This window comes from Lacerta agilis, chromosome 3 (assembly GCF_009819535.1).
Source record: "Lacerta agilis isolate rLacAgi1 chromosome 3, rLacAgi1.pri, whole genome shotgun sequence".
NCBI lineage: Eukaryota > Metazoa > Chordata > Lepidosauria > Squamata > Lacertidae > Lacerta > Lacerta agilis.
In genome coordinates, this window is record NC_046314.1 from 54,255,150 (window position 1) to 54,271,336 (window position 16,187).

General features: G+C 42.4%; 1 protein-coding gene and 2 non-coding genes across 4 annotated transcripts in view; 1 reads left to right on the forward strand and 2 right to left on the reverse strand.

Annotated features, from left to right (window-relative positions):
- Positions 1–4,903: 4,903 nt before the first annotated feature.
- TRNAE-CUC lies at positions 4,904–4,975 on the reverse strand. The gene has a single exon. It is a non-coding gene; the product is annotated as a tRNA-Glu (tRNA).
- Positions 4,976–7,084: 2,109 nt separating this feature from the next.
- TRNAE-CUC lies at positions 7,085–7,156 on the reverse strand. Its single transcript has one exon. It is a non-coding gene; the product is annotated as a tRNA-Glu (tRNA).
- Positions 7,157–10,865: 3,709 nt separating this feature from the next.
- The window catches only part of NCOA7 (nuclear receptor coactivator 7), a 58,360-nt gene continuing 53,038 nt past the window's right edge, over positions 10,866–16,187 (forward strand). For both annotated transcript variants that reach the window (XM_033143734.1, XM_033143735.1), the window contains exon 1: positions 10,866–10,971. The gene's annotated coding sequence lies outside the window, so the exon portion shown is untranslated. The remainder of the gene's footprint in view (positions 10,972–16,187) is intronic.

The following is a 16,187-nucleotide window of genomic DNA, read 5'->3' on the forward strand; positions in this document are numbered from 1 at the left end:
TGGAAGGCTAAGCTAGACACAGTGTTCTGCACATGACTGCTTAGCCTTTGTTGGTTAAATAGCAGTTTCAGGGGAGCTGATCTAGATTGGGGGCTACAGGATGGAGAGAGCATCAAGCCAGTTAATCCTGCTACAGTGCTGACTGTGTCCCATGCTTCCCCAATGACTTCTACTTGCCCCCAGGACAAAAGCTACCAATAGTACTAATGTTAGTTTTCCTCCAGGGACAAATCTCCTCCCCTTCATGCTCTACCCCCATGGCTGCTATTTAATTAACATAAACCAAGCACATGAGGTACAACCCACACATAACATCTAGGCTGGCCTTATATTGTTCAAAGTGTTTTGTGATACATGATAAATAAGATAGATAGACAACTGCAGTCATTCTCCCCAGTCCTCATCCAAACCATGGTTTCTGTTTCCAAAAGGGGTAGGATAAAACAAAAAAAATGGCTAGCAGTTAGGGATGGCCTTTCTCATTTTCCCTGTCTTAAGTTTTTTACATACAATTCCACATCAGCTTGGTTTTTTTTTTAAGTCCTCATGAAAATTCATCAGTGCCTCAGTGCAAATTTGTCCTACTATACACATTTTTGTATGGATTTCTGAAAAGCTGTTTTCCCCAGTATGATGCATTTTCATACATTATTTTCATCAATGCATGCATTTTTGTGCACAATATTTGGTTGGAGAACTGCTTGTCTTTAAATGAAAACTTTAAATCCATTTTCTCTCTGCTTCCCACCTCCCAATCCCTACCTGAAATATTCATATTTTATATTAGCACGGGAACAGGCAGATTAAAAGGTATTGTCTGTGTTGCAGTTCTAAGGACACTCCTTAGAGCGTCCCTGCCATCTCATTGGCAGTTTGCAAAGACACAGAAAACAAAAATGGTTACACCATTGGCCCCAACATGAACAATCCACAACGAAGTGAGCACACAGTTCCTGTCTTGGATTGGCACTCTGCTTCTTAGCTCAGTTAATAAATTATCTGGGAGGGGCCAAGAACATCACCTCTGCATTTCTCCTAGATGGCCTTCACATAACAGAACAGGGTTTTTTGGTTTTTAAAAAAAGTAAAACTAGGCACTATATTTTGTGTTTATATCACACAGCATTTCATTGATTCCATCTCTTACATTTTACTTTGAATACAGCAATAAAGTTTAAGCTGTAACTTCACATATACACTTCTGAACTATGGCTCAGGTTCTTCCCCATTCAAAGGTGCTCCGGTCGAAGCCTGTAGACAAGGAACCTGTGGCCCTGCTGATGTCATTGGATTTCAGTTCCCATCAGCCCCAGCCAGCATGGCCAATGGGCAAGAATTATGGGAGTTGTGGTCCAATATCTAGAGGATATTGCTTGAGTGTATGTCAGCAGAGAATGAAGTGTGTGCATGTCAGCCAGAAAATGCTAGTGAAAAGCTTTGCTTGCATGCTAGGGATGGATAGGACTTGTACTGTAATAAGATGCTGAATTAACAAAGCAGGAATGAGTTGAGCCCTTTCAAATAAAACCTGCTTTTTAGAGCTTGTGCCCATGTTGCTGCCAGGGAGCAAAGCAATGGGGTTTGCATGGGAATGACAATCTAGTAGCTCAAAGGGACATAAGTGTTACTCCAGTGTAGTGCTCTGTCATTACAGAACTGGTTTGGCTGTAGTGATGTGCTGTGTAGAAAAAAGTGGTCAAAACTATATATTTTTTTCTGTACAGCACTATCATAACAAAAGAGAAAGAGGGATAAAAATCTAGAAATGTTCTAAACCTTTAAAATCCCATTTTAACCATGTAATGTTTTGCAAATAATTAACTTAAAATACTAAGCTTAAGAACTGAGAAACAATTCAGCTTCATTATGCTTTTAAAAATACTTGCACAATACTCCCTTTACCTAGCTGCTTTTAAGAAGGAGGGGCAAAGAAATTACAAGGCTCTCGAGCAAATCAGATGCAAATATATTTATTGGACTAAGCCACAAACACTGATCTGCACAGATAAAATATTGTGGCCAGTAATAAAGAAGGAAAAAACATATTAGGCTACTTCTTTAAGTGCCACTTTGTCTTCCTTCAGGACCTGGTAAACCTGCAAGAATGAGTCACGTTAGTAAATCACTATTCAACCACAATGTGCTTTTCTAAGAGAATGAGGATTACGACAGTCAGTGCCTGCTGCCCACTGACAATCATGGGAACCGACCTCAGTAATAAATCCAGGCATTATCTGGCTCAATACTGACCAGTTCTCACGCCACAACAACTCTTTTGATGTGACCGTCAAAAGACAAGGATGCCCAAAAGCAGTAGCAGAATTATAAGCAAAAGCCACATGCACGCACACAAATAGAAATAATTTAGCAGAGATATGTAAAGCCTGCTTCCCAGGAAGTCTTTCTCACTGTGTGGAGCATTCTGCTTTGTGCCAAAGACTTCAGAGATGTAAAGAGAATGAAAATGTTGCCGTATTTGTGCACATAATATTTACTAATAGTGAGTATGATCCAACCAGAAGTTAAGCGTTGTTATGTCTCATTGATTCTAGGAGGAGAGATTTAAACCTAAGTGGGGAAAAACAAAAACACACAATGGGACTTGCGAAACTTAATGCCAGCTGGAACTTGACCAATGTTTGCCCATAATATAGACAGACTACAGTATTATGGATTTTCAGCTCCACCTTTCATGTGTACACACAACCAGAGGGAAAAGCCTAGCACACAAAGCAACCCTTATACAGGGCTGTAGTATAGCTATCACGCTGAGATCTCATATTCCTTGCCAGATGTTTTGGAAACATGGGAGATAGTGACTCCGTAGAAGTTCAGGAGGCAAAGTCTTGCCAGCTAGCCTTTCACATAGGCACTCTCCTGTATGACACATGTTTTATATACTGCAGTGCCCTCACACAATGGGGAAATAGCAAGGTTACATGTGCAAGTCATGCATCTATTGGAATTGCCCTCAGCAGATGTGCATTCAGTACCAGTGCAGAAAGAGGCCGATGCATGTAGCCATCACTCCTTCATAGACCAAGGAGGGACAGGTTATATGGGGCAAATATACACATACACACACAAGCCCCTTTTCACAGTTGTGCTTGTTTGTGGGCGAGGGCCCTCTAAGACACTGAATTAACACATGAGAGTGTTCATACAGATCTAAGTGAATATATTAGCTGTACAGAACATTTTGTTTTCTTCGTGCATTGATGAATTGCTTTCCCTGGGGCACCCCAAAGTGATTTACAATATATGAAATGTGTAAAAGAGTTATCTAATATTTTTCCTGCAGGTGGCTACAAGCTATTAGAACTCCAAACTGTTTCAGTGGGAGCTGGAGGAAAACATTCTTTGATTCAGAATTCTGTTAACAAAGCAACAACACAAAAGTCTTGAGTTTCTGCAAGGGATAGATGAACATTCAGTTTCTCATTTTTTACAGTCTTAAGTTCAATTTTCCCACGTGTACAAATTTTCAGGCAATTTCTGGTCAATACATGCATTTTTGTACAAAGTTGTTGAATATTTTTGGAAATTTTGCACATTATTTTCATTAACATGAATACTTTTGCCTAATATATGTATTTCTTTGGTTAGAGAACAGCATCTCAACATTTGGGCAAGTGTGAAATTTCCGCTTGTCCTGTGCTCAGAAAGCGTGAGTCCGAGCCACTTGCTAAGGCTTCTACACAAGATCATTTTAATTGGGGGTCTTCATGTAACGCACGGACCACACAATGGAGCTACGAGTCCTCTTGTCTATTATTTATATTTTTTTAAAAGTGTGGTTTCGCTTCTCTTTCAAAAAAGGAGGCTTGTTGTCAGCTAGGAGGAAGGCACCTCAGGGCCACTTCATTCAACGAAAAGCATTCTTGGTACGGAAGAATTATTAACCAAAAGCGTGCACACACACGACGTGTAGGAGTTTCACCATTTCCTACAAAGAAATAGCTTGGAAAGCTGCTTTTTCATTTGTGCACACAGGTTTTAGTTACTACTGTAAGTCGCATCACTACATTTAAAACAAACACAGAAATTTCTTTTAGGCCCAAATGAAAGTTTGGTCATGGGACTAGCATGCCCCCTTGTGGGATACTTTTGTATTTATTCTAAGCAACGGTAGAGCAAATTGCTTTTGGAATGCTGCAAAATACTTTGAAGAATGGGAAAGAAGCTACTTTTTCCAAGGCCTGGAGAACCACTAACAGTCAGAGTAGACAGTATTATTATTATTATTATTATTATTATTATTATTATTATTATTATTATTATTATTATTATTATTATTATTATCATTATTTATTACTATTACTACTACTACTACAATTAATACTACTACTACATTTGCATCCTACCCTTCCTTTAAAGAGCTCAGGTCAGGAACTATAACAAGCGAATAGAAAGAGAACCTACCCAAGTGACGCTGATACTAAACCCCACATTGACACTAAGTAAATAAAAGAATATAAGCTTTACCACCCCACTTTTTCTTCCCAACTTTTTACTGCATGTAACACTAATGTCTCACAACAAATGTCACAACAAAGGCAACCGATCTGTAGAAGCATAACCTGAAAAAAGAGATAATGCTTGTACTTTTGTAAAAATATGAAAATCTTTAATAAAAACTATTTTAAAAAATCAAAACATAATAATTACAACTACTAGTAAAAACACGTTGTTGAGGCTTTTGAGTACTGCATTTCTGTTACCACGCAGAAATAGGGATGTAAACTACGAAGCTGAATAGTACTTTGATTAAGTGGAAAGTTCATCCACAGATTGAATGCAAAAAGATTGCAAATATACGGAGTGAAAAAGAACATTTGTTTCCATCTCGGGTCCTGGTTGAACAAAATGACATCGAAACTGCCGTGACTATAATAAAAGCAACTTCCCTGACCGGGAATCGAACCCGGGCCGCGGCGGTGAGAGCGCCGAATCCTAACCACTAGACCACCAGGGAGCTGTGCTGTGAGATTGTCTGCTTCTTTATGAGAAAGTATTCCATTGGTTTACCTTCCCTTAATCCGCATAAATCCCGCCCATAAATGTTATCCCGTCTCTTGACGTTAAATGACCTATTAGCATGACTTTCTGCTCCCGCACCTTAAAACCGTTCCTATTTAGTATCCTGCTTTGCAACCGAACGTTGACACCGGCTCCGCCTCCTCATCGCAGCAGGCTAGGCTGCTTTTGTCAGCATCTAACAAAGAATAAGTCGCTCTTCTAGACAGTCTGCCAAGTTCTCGGCTATCGCGAGAATGGGCGTAAATGCGTTTTCTTTGTCCAGCCCATGTTTTGTTGAAGTCTCAAACAGAGAGATAAAAGTGTAGAGTAACGTATTCGTTGTCCGCGCGGTATACTTCCGGATTCACCATGGAATACATTTTTCAAAATATCCTACGGGGCAGAGCGACAGCTTATAGAATAAGGAGAATTTCAAAGATCAGTGACTGTTCACCCCTCGCCCCCCCAATTTTTTTGTTTACTTTTTTAAAATTCTCAACACGTGTCAAACGTACACAACTCCAGCATGAGTTTGAAACTGCTGTTTCTTCCTTGCATCTATTGAAAAACTTGCACGTCCAATTTTAGGAATCAGGCGCGTTGCTGCAGTTGCGTTAAGTTCTTTAGCAACCGGCTCCTGAACCTCGATCTTTGTCTGAAATAAAGGAATCAAAGGACAGAATTGAAGAGAAGGCTGCAATAAACAAATACCTCCTCTATCTTTGTCGTTACCACCACGATCAGCAAAACATATATGCGAAATATATTTTGAGAATTTTTTCCCCCCTTCGCGTTTCCTTTGCTTGTTTCTTTGCATCACAGTAGATCATCAGGGCATCTTTCTTTACCAGTTCTATTCCTCTATTCAGGCCGATCTGCTTGATTTCCATGCAATTGATTTGGGGGTGGAGAGAATAATTACACAAAGTCCTCTCCTCTTTTTTTTGCTTTTATGAAGAGCTGCGGCGCTGCAGACTGGGGCTGGGACACGTATTGCCCAGCACTGTCTGAATGCTCGTATCGCCGTGTCGTTGAACCTTCGAGACAAGGATCTCGAACTATAAATCATAAAGGTGAGAAGCTGAATGCGTTATTGCTGTAGCGTAACAGAGCAGGGTCCAAGGGGTCTCTGAGTTTCCTTTGCACTGCAGTTTTACAGCTGCTTTAAAAGAAAGTCACTATCACCGTCCTAGCAGTACTTCTGACAGACGAACCGAGCAGATGTAGCTTGCCTTCATCTAAGCACCCCTATTTGGGTGTGAAGGATGTGGGCACGTGCCAGGAGTGCAGTTAACCTGCTCGATATCTGCCTATCATGCAGCTATATGAGAATGTAGGATCCCAACTATAGGATTATAGAGGTTTAATGCGCGCAGGAAGGTAGTTACGACTAAAGATAGTTTCTCATGCACCCGATCAATGGCATCTGAACCCAGAAAATCCACAACAGATCAACCTGTACTACCTGAGTGACAGGTCAACGTTTTGTCACAGCCCAGCTTTGTTCTCACCGACACCTCTATGTATCACTCATTTGATAAAGCAGGCGATTACCAAGCCCTGTGCACGAAGGTTCACTTTCACACACTTCTATTTTCTTGTTAGTACACAACTAGATTTCGGGATGGGACGAGAATTAACTATTCTTAAAATTATTAACAGGTCCCAAGGAGGAGAATTCATGCGCACATTATAACCTATAAAAGTTTTCTGAGGGTTTGTTGTGGTCGTTAAAATTGCACGTTGAGTTTTAGCAGAACCGTGTTCTCAAAGCAGTTTGCAATGATAGGTCATAACGGAACCAATTGAGACTGCAATCTTAACCCCGTTCACCTGGGAATATGCTCGAATGACATCAATAGCATTTATGAAAAAGCATGGATAGCATAGCAGCCTGAAATTAAAGCAGTAAAGCACCAAATCATAAAACCCTAAAATACTGAAATCACAGTACCCAGGGGTGAGTTCTGCTCAAAGTGAGTGAAACCACTCCGACAACTAATAATAAGAGGCAAACCTCCGAGTAATACGGGTAGCGAAATGACAACTTTTGAAAAAACACAACTTCCCTGACCGGGAATCGAACCCGGGCCGCGGCGGTGAGAGCGCCGAATCCTAACCACTAGACCACCAGGGAACTGAAAAACTGCTTCTTCGTCTGATTTATGTAAGACACTTTATTATTTTTGGTGCTGCACGACATTTTTTAAATTATTATTATAAAAAAGGAATTTAAATCTATTCTAGACCAAGTCAATTGTTCCCTGACTAGGAATCAAACCCAGGCTGCAGCAGTGAGAACACCAAATCCTAACCACTAGATCTTGGACCAGAGTCAATAGCTAAATTATACATTCCATAGAAATAATGAGCATGGTAAATGCAATTTATACCAAACAAGAGTGGCTCTTTCATACCAATGAAATCTCTTATTGGAACTTATTTCACGTTTATCTATCTGCAGCTACTGTAACATGTCCACTCTTATCTCATTTATGAAGTTGTACAAATTCAGTTTTCCAGTTTATTTACTGAATTCTGATGATGTAAGTATCCTATATAATGGGGAGGTAATGGCACTGTTAATAACAGCCATGCTGACCTACTTGTGAATCAGACAAATGATTATACCTAATAACAGAAGGATCACTATAAAATCTGTGACATAAACACTTCAGGAAATGAAATTAAATGTAAATACATGATTGCTTTTACAGTACTAATATCAGTTGTTGGTTTACAATATCAAAGCAATAACATAGCAAAGTGCATTTTAGATTAGAATTTATTTGTGGCATTTAGCAAACAAAAACTAAACTATGAATCAATTAAATGTAAACATGCAAGCATCACCTCTACTAGCATTTCTAGTTCTGAAAGAACATCCTTTGTACTAGTGTGCCCAGCTCACTGCTTTACCCCTAACCACAGAATTCCTTCATTAAAGTTACAGTGCAAATTTTCAAAACTATATAAAATGCAATCCTAACCTTACTTAACTAGAAACCTGACTGGACTCAGTAGAACTTACATGGTTAGGAATGGGTTGTTAGTCCAAAGAATTATCCACTTACCTGGGAGTAGGTCCCCTTGAATATATATCAGTGTAGACATGATTAGAATTGCAGTAACTCTGTAACAAGTCAGCAAGGTATTCACGGGTTCATAAAGAAGCAAAAATGATCCAAAGCCAAATTGTAGCTCCTCTTTGGGTTATTGACGTGAATCTTTGAGTTACTGCTACTGAACAGTTGCATACACTTTGACAACCCACGTTAAGGTATGCTTCTTTTAGGTACCCCAAACTGGAAGAAAAACGTAGCAAAATAGTATCATGGCCTAATCCCATATGCATGTTTACTCCCATTGAATTCAAAAGGGCTTATTCTAAAGCAAATGCAGATATGCATGTCTCCTTGGGTTTTCTTAATAACAGTTTGAGGCCTTGCTCCTCTGGGTTTGGTTTGCCATATCATTAATGTCTCTTGTTCTCGTGCCTTTAAGGGGAGCCTGGAAAATAGAAATTGAATTGATAAAGTTTCTTCTGGCTGCTGGAGATAAGTGGTAAGGCACTGTGACCACAGGAGGAATAGGAAAAGCTTACATCCAACTGAGAAATGTGGATCTCTGACATGCAACACACTTAAGGCTTGTAAGGTACCAACAATGATTCCATAAGGAGGCCCAGGGTTGAGGTGCACAAGACTTCTGGACTTATCACAGGTATGCAGAAAGCACAATATTGGCAGGCGCAGCCTTTTCACCCTTGAATGACAAACTGAACCTGCTCAAATTTAAAATGTTCTCTACTGTTAAAGGTACAGGAACACTGTTTGCATCTGATCACCTTGTTCTTCTACCAGTGCCTGCTTTGTAGTTTGTCCTTTTTTTGAGATATGATCTAACATGAGGTGCGTAATAAATGGCTGAGATGATATGGGGAGATAGGAGGCAAGTTCTGGGAAATCTTCCTGTTTTCCCTGCCTGCCTTCTCAAAATCTCTCTTAAACAGGCTAACACCATGCCCCTTCTGACTACTGAAACACTAACCATCATCTGGGCTGAGTTGTGAAGCAGGGGGAGTTGTGTGCTGCAGTTGCAACAGAACCCAAACTGCATTGTCAGGAAGAAAATGCTAAGTCACAACCCATTATGGTTAAATCCACTTTTCAGGGCCAAATCTCAGTCCCCCCCCCAAATGATTAGAAGTGATTTCCCTTACATTTTTTCTGCCTGAAGCTCTTGTGCTTTCAATAGCTGAACAGGTAGAAGTGCAAAGCTAATGATGCAGTTATGCAAAAAGCTACACACTGAACTCTTGTACTGGAACGAAATGTATGGAGTCTTTGTCAGAAGAAACCCAGATAACACCCTTCTTATGCACAACTGAGCAAGCACAACCATATTATGGAATATTCGCAAGGAGGGGCAAAGGGCTTCTTAGTTTTGGGATATTACATTTTGGTGGGTTTTTGCCTAGCCCTTGAAGCAAAGAGTCTGAAGGATAGCCCTCTTCCTCTCTTATTTGTTTAAACTAAGGGTGGGGAAACAAAGGTCCTCCAGATGTTGCCCAAGTCCAACAGCCATCAAGCCCAGCCAGCATGGACAATAGTCATGAGCATTTTCTGGGTGGGTAGGGTAGGGGCACTGCTTCCTTGCTCCTGGTGCTCAGAAACAAAAGTTGTTGAAGGCAGGTAAATGGCAGCATATGAGTTGGCTCTACCATTTGACAGACTGAGGAAGCTGTCTAAAAAAGTGGCTGCTTTTAGGTGTTAAAACTACTTGATTATTGTGGTATTTTTACTCGCAAGGAGAGGCATTTGTGGCATATTCTATCTCAAATGCCAACATAATTTGGGTATTATACACCTTGCCTCTGGGAGAAGGTATTTCCCCCCAGCCTGCCCTCAGGCAGCAAAAGGCCTTGGACTTGAAAAAGCACACACACGTTTCAAACAAGGCTATGTTGCCGGGCAACTGGGGGACAGGTCGTGATTCTAGAACTTTTTGCTTGGAGCAGCGCTGGAGGGTAAACGACCCCAAACCTGATTTAATAACATGTGGACGCACCACGCATGCTCACAGACTTCGATTGTGTGTACACGCCACCGTCCAGAGAATGACAGATTAATACAGTAAATACCATTAGGAATGGACGTGTTTTTGCCAGATACAGTACTGGGGAGGAGGAAATGATTCTGGGCGAGAGGCAAGAGTGGAGCACGTCACGGGTCGAGGCGAGGAAATGACTGCACCCTCTGCCTTCCCTTTCCCCGCTTCTTGTGGGATTCTTCTACGCATTTCCCCGCGGGGTCGCCCCGCTCCGACGTGGGCGGAGCCGGGGCCCGGCTGCGAGGGAGGACGGGAGAGGCCGAGGGAGCCGCTCTGGCGAGGCGGGCTCCTCTGAGGAGATTTGCCGGGCTCAGCTCGCGGTGGGGAAGGAAGGGAGGGAGAGAGAGGGGGGGGGAGTGCGTCGCCGTGCGGGTGCGCGCAGGGCGCAGAGGGGCGGCGGCTTGTGCCTGTTTCTGCCGGCGGGGGAACCATGCTGCTGCTGTTGCCGCTACCGCCGTTGCGGCGACTGCTGCTGCAGCCCTTGCAAGGCCGGCGGGCCGCCTCAGGCAGCTGCGCGCCCCGGACGGCCGGCTGAGCCGCAGCGGCGCGCGGGGGTGGATCTTGGCAAGCGCGGGTTTTCTCTTTCGGCGGCTGTCGCTGCAGCAGCAGCTGCTGCAGCTCCTTTCCTCCGCCAGCCAGCCAGTCCCCTGATGCTTTCGTTTACTACGCGCCCCTTCCTAGGGAGAAGAATGAGGGGGCTTCAGCTGGGCATCCTCGGGGGAGAACCTGCCTAGGGAGCCCGAGGAGACTGCCGCGCACCTTCCGGGGGTGGACATCGGAGGAGCGACAGCCGCCGCCGCCGCCCCCAGCTGTGCGCCTTTTGGAAAACATCAAATGCTGGTGCGCATCAAGGGGATGGGGATGTTTCAAGGGCGGGGGGGGGGGGGGAGGAAGGAGAGAAACAGACTCCCTCTTTGCAAGAAATTGTGTGTGTGTGTGTGTGTTTTTGAACCTCCCACCAGCTTTCTGATCAGCATTTGAGGAGGCGGGCGGATGAGGCGATGGGGGAAGGAAACGCCTGCGCTTGGCTGCCTCCCGCTGCAAAAGCTTGTTTTTCTCCGCCTTGCCCGGAGAGGGAGCTTCGGGGCTGCCCAGCTCCGAGATGCAGGTCCAGAGGTGGGTGTGGCCCGAGCTCACTTCCTCGCCTTTTCCCTCCCGAAATCGCCTGTCAAGCGACGAATCCTGCCTCCACGGGGACGTTGAAAGGGTTAGGATGATGGATCCCTTTGCTTCCCAGTAGTGCCTGCCTCAAACAGCAACGTGCGAAGTTAACGCGCAGCCGAAAAGGTTGGTTGCAGGCGCCCACCCACGTTGCTGCTGCTGTTGTTGTTGCTGCAAGTCGGTGATCTCTTAAATATATCACGCGGTTGCCGCCCCTCCCGACTTTATTACGGTTTATCACATGGAAGAGTATGTTTCTTTAGCTACACAGGCATCCAGAATGTCTCTTTCTTGGTGAATCGAGGGAAAGGTGGAGGTCTAGGAGTGATGTTTGTGACCCTGGTTCCTTCACATACACTTGGAGGAATTGTTTATGAAAATGGCCTTTAAAAAAATGCTCAGCAATGTGGGTACGAATCTACTGCAGTGATGCGTTCATGCCTGAAGGTACAGAGAGAGCTATATAGCTAATATTTAAGCCTGTTCAGCAGAACGTCAAATCATCTATAATTTACAAGGGGAAACAAATTATTCTCTTAGTTAGCCACTTACAGATAAAACATACTTTGAAAGAAGGAAATGGACTATATTTGGAGTTTTCATAATCAGGTTGTTTATGATTTCCTGACTTCCAAAGCTATATTAAAAAATGGGAGTGGATATTAGCATACAGTGCATCATAGGCCTTGGACACAGACTGGACAAAAACAAGGTGCAGCTTTGAGATTTGCTAAGTGTTGTGTAAAGAGACATTAAGCATGTAAATAGAAAAAAGTTTGTGTTTCGCTTTGTTCATTTAAATAGCACCAACTATGCCCATGGCGCTTTACACAAAACAGATATGACAGGTCTCTACCTCAGGGGTAGACACTTAAAATCTATGAGTAGACACACTTCAGAACAGGAAAGGAAGGAATTTTTAAATATTCTTCTAACTTTATTGGTAGCAAGGGGCGTAGGAAGGGGGGTGCGGTTCATCCCGGGTGTCATCCCTGAGGGGTTGAAAAAACGGCACACAGTGGGGGGCGGCACTTACCGTGGGGCCGGACCTGCAGCGCGCCTGAGCCACACGTCTCTCCTGGGAGTGACGTGGTGGCTTGGGGCCCCGCACTGCCTGAAATGGCAGGCAGCATGGGGCTTGCATCTGCCAGGTGGACTCTGTGGGCAGCTCACTGCCCCGCACGCCTGGGCGGATCGCTGCGGCACCCCTGTGCAGCACCCCCATGCGCGGATCGCCTTAGCACCCCTGTGGGCAGCTTGCCGCACCCCCGCCACTCTGTGTGCCGGAGCAGCTAGCTATGCCCTTGTTGGTAGCATACAGAGCCTAGGGCTTGCCAGTCGGAAGGTCGGCAGTACAAATCCCCGCGATGGAGTGAGCTCCCGTTCTTTGGTCCCAGCTCCTGCCCACCTAGCAGTTCAACAGCACGTCAAGTGCAAGTAGATAAATAGGTACCGCTCCGGTGGGAAGGTAAACGGCGTTTCCGTGCGCTGCTCTGGTTCACCAGAAGCGGCTTAGTCATGCTGGCCACATGACCTGGAAGCTGTTTGCGGACAAACGCCGGCTCCCTCAGCCTATAGAGCGAGATGAGCACGCAACCCCAGAGTCATCTGTGACTGGACCTAACGGTTAGGGGTACAAAACAAAATAAAAAATAAAAAATTCCTTCCAGTAGCACCTTAGAGACCAACTAAGTTTGTTCTTGGTATGAGCTTTCATGTGCACGCACACTTCTTCAGATACACTGAAACAGAAGTCACCAGACCTTTAATATATAGTGAGAGTGTGGGGAGGGGTATTACTCAGAAGAGTGGTGAGAATGGGTGATTGGCTGATAGGTGTGATAAACATGTTGACGACTGTTAACGACTGCAATTGGTCTTACAGGAAAAAGCAAGGGGTGAGATGGCTACAGATAGCTTTGTCATGTATAATGAGATAAGAATCCATTGTCTTTGTTCAGACCAGGTCTCCATGGTTTTAAGTTTGGTAATTAGTTGCAATTCAGAAACTTCTCTTTCCAGTCTATTTTTGAAATTCCTTTGTAGTAAGACAGCTACTTTGAGATCTTGTATGTCCTGGGAGACTGAAGTGTTCTCCTACTGGTTTCTCTGTCTTGTGATTCCTGATATCAGATTTATGTCCATTTATCCTTTGGTTTGGCCTCTTTGTCAAATATAGAGAGCTGAAGGGCACTGTTGGCATTTGATGGCATACACAATGTTAGAAGATGAGCAATTAAATAGTCCTGAGATGGTATGTTTGATGTTGTTGGGGCCAGTAATGTTGTTGTCTGGGTTTATGTGGCAGCAAAGTTGGCATCTGGGTTTATTGCAGGCTTTGGTACCAGTGTCCATGTTAAGCCCTGTTGTTGTATTATTGTGGGTGAGGAGTTGTTTAAGATACCTTTATCTTTAAGTGGAAGAGGAAAATAGAGGAATGGAGAATAAGAAATGCCCAATACTAATTACAATTGTTGATCCTTTCTTTCTTTATCCCAGCTATTTCAGAACTGGTAAACCCTGTTTGCAGGTTGATCTATGCAGCTGTCTGTGTATGTTTGCTTGCTTGATAGTCAGGACTTACTCTGTGGTAAAGGTGCATAAGAACTGCTTTGTTGATAACACATGTAATGTTTAGGCTAGGATAATACCTTCTTGTTACCTGAATTTGAAAACAGGATGGTATGAGTTGTTGCATAACCTTTATCATGATATATGTTAATAGATAAGCAAGAGAAAATGAACTCAATGGAAGTTAATTGACATACAGTTTAGTTGGTCTGATCTAGTAAAGAGTGCTCAAGTTCTTGTTTGTTTTTTAAAGTAAAGTAAAACATACATTTGCTTTCATTAGTTGTAAAAATATGTTATGACAGTAAAGTTTGATATCCAGCACCAGAGTTACAGGGTTTGTCATGATGGCCTACTAGAATTGAAAAAGAAAATAGATTCTCTGGTACCCTTTGGCATAGCATTTTGTTATTTAAATTGAACTTCATTTGATTTTGACAACCATTACGTTTTGAGTAAACATACACAATTATGTATGTATGTTGTGGGTGTTATTTTTGTACTGCATTTACTGTGTCTTTGTTACACTAGTTTTTGTAATGAACAACTGGAATTTTAATTTAAAATGGTAAATATCTGACAGCTAATTCATTGTGAAATAGTGCTTGAAATAGAATGTGTGTATGTTTGAACAAACTCTAGCAGCCGTTTTTTGAAGAGGGTCTTCCTGGTGTAATGCATGAGTAAATATTTGCAGCTTTCTAAATCAATGTTTGTAGAAAGGATGACACCAGGTCAGGTTACAAACTGAACTGTCAAAAGTCATTTAAGGAAGCACACAAATGTGAGCATAGAAGTCAAAACGGAAACTTTACCCAAAGCTTTGAATGTGGAAGATTTCCGTAAAGACGTAGCAAAGAATTAAGTGTGTTTGCCATGGTAAATTCTATACCCGCTTACCTGGGAGTAAGACCCATTGAATGCCATCACTTATTTCTAAACAGGCTTTTACAGGATTGCATCCTCACTTTTGACTTTGAAGCATCTCTTGAAGACCTTTTTATGCCAACAGGCCTCTGTAGCAGATTAATTTTTTTTTAATTAGCATGTCATTTTAATGCTTATCTGTATTGTTTTTCAGGGTGTTTTATGTTTTGATGTTGTACACCGCTCTGCTATTTTATGATAATGGCAGTATGGAAATACTTTTATAAATAAGTAAGTAAAAGCAATCCCAGTTAGTTTTAACCATAGTTTGATAATCCCAGTTAAGGTCCAAAATACAGTGAAGCAACATTTTAATTTGCTGGGTGGCATATAAACACCAAAGGGTGCTTTATAAAGTGGCAGGAGAGAGACAAATTTAGCACCTTCCACCAGACAGGCTAAAGAGGCCAGAGAATAACCCTCACTGTGGTTTGCTTGGTGCATATGGGTTGCTTAAACATGTTTTGCAAACTCAGTTGAAACTTTGATTTCACACCCTGGTCTGCAGTCTGGTCAATACTTAACCACGATTAAGGGGTTAATAAATAACAGTATATTATGTTTTAAATGTATTTCCCCCACTGATTTTAATGTCTATACTGTGGTACCTTGGTTTAAGAACAGCTTAGTTTATGAACAACTTGGATTAAGAACGCTGCAAACCCGGAAGTATGTGTTTTGGTTTGTGAACTTTGCCTTGGAAGCAGAACATGTTTCACTTTCTGTTGAGTGTCTTCCATTTGTAAATTGAGTCCTTTGCTGCTATGGGAAAGCACACCTTGGTTTGAGAACGCTTTGGTTTAAGAACGGACTTCTGGAACGGATTAATTTTGTAAACCAAGGTACCACCATATGGGGTTTGTTTGTTTGCTTTTAAGTCTTATTGAGTTGCCTAGGGCAAGATAAACTGACCAACAAATTTAATAAATAAAAATAATAAAAGGACTAGGAATGACACAGTAGGAAGAAGAAGAGTAAGAAGGAGGGTGGAAAAAGATCTAATCTCAAAAGATCTGTGATTTTAACCTTGTTCATTTATGGTTAGGGTGAGGAGTGTGGTGGCCAGGTTTGTACATGACACCAAATTAGTGTAGGTAGTGAAAACCAAGCAGATTGTGCAGTTTCAGAAGGATCTTGGCTTACTAGCTCAATGGGCGTATAGAGTACAGTGTAAATAAGAATAATGTAATGCATGTTTGTGCTGCATAAACCTTACTTCACATATACAGTGCTGCCCGTCCTTGACTCATTAGACAACAATGTTTTGATGTTTTTAAAGCTGTGCCATTTAATTTTTTGTAGTCACCGACATTCTGCTTCTGTCCCACACATCATCTGTTGTATTTTATGTTTGTGTTGCAATCTTCAAAAATGGTAGTATGGTGGGCAAACTAATA